Genomic DNA, 705 nt, shown 5'->3' on the forward strand with positions numbered 1-705 from the left:
TGTTGATTTATGCGTAGCTGTAAAATAGGACGTTATAAAATGACAATATTTTGAATCTAGTTTAGGGCCTTAGCCAAGACAAGGTTAGCAAGGTACCTTGGCCCTTTAGTAGTTCATTCCTCAAAAGCGTCAAGAAGTTGTGATAATTATTTTTTAAGAGAAACAAAAATAGTTGGATGAGAATAAATTAAAAATGGGGAAAAATAAATCCAAAAAGAGAATCGTCGACAGCAGGGTTCGAACCTGCGCGGGCGAAGCCCAACAGATTTCAAGTCTGTCTCCTTAACCACTCGGACATATCGACGCTTGATGTTAATGAATCCTAACATTGGAACAAGTTAAAGTTTGGAGCCCGCGAAGATAATGTGGGCCTGAGGCCCATCCAGCCATCCAGTTTGGCAGGCCGCCTCTGAGTCAGTGGTGATGCAGGGAGTCTTGCTATTTAGTGTGGACTAACAAGCTTCCCTGTGAATCTTCCGACAGCCTTTGTTTTTTCTATTTTTGGAAATATTTTTCTTCCACGTTTTTTTTTTTTGGAAAAGTTTGGTTTAAAAAATTTTGAGAAAAAATTGTACTCAAACTCAAAAGGTTTTGAGAAAAAAATTGCACGAAAAATATTTTGCTCAAATGTTTTGAGAAAAAAATTAACGAGAAAAATTTTGTTTAAAAAGTTTTGAGAAAAAAATTTACGTGGCCTCGTGAGCG

The 705-nt window shown here is 37.0% G+C and overlaps 1 non-coding gene across 1 annotated transcript; it reads right to left on the bottom strand.

Annotated features, from left to right (window-relative positions):
* Nucleotides 1–222: 222 nt before the first annotated feature.
* Nucleotides 223–304, bottom strand: TRNAS-UGA (transfer RNA serine (anticodon UGA)). The gene has a single exon. It is a non-coding gene; the product is annotated as a tRNA-Ser (tRNA).
* Between the last annotated feature and the right edge of the window lie 401 nt (nucleotides 305–705).

The sequence above is a fragment of the Phragmites australis genome, chromosome 1 (genome assembly GCF_958298935.1).
Source record: "Phragmites australis chromosome 1, lpPhrAust1.1, whole genome shotgun sequence".
In the NCBI taxonomy this organism is placed as follows: Eukaryota; Viridiplantae; Streptophyta; class Magnoliopsida; order Poales; family Poaceae; genus Phragmites; species Phragmites australis.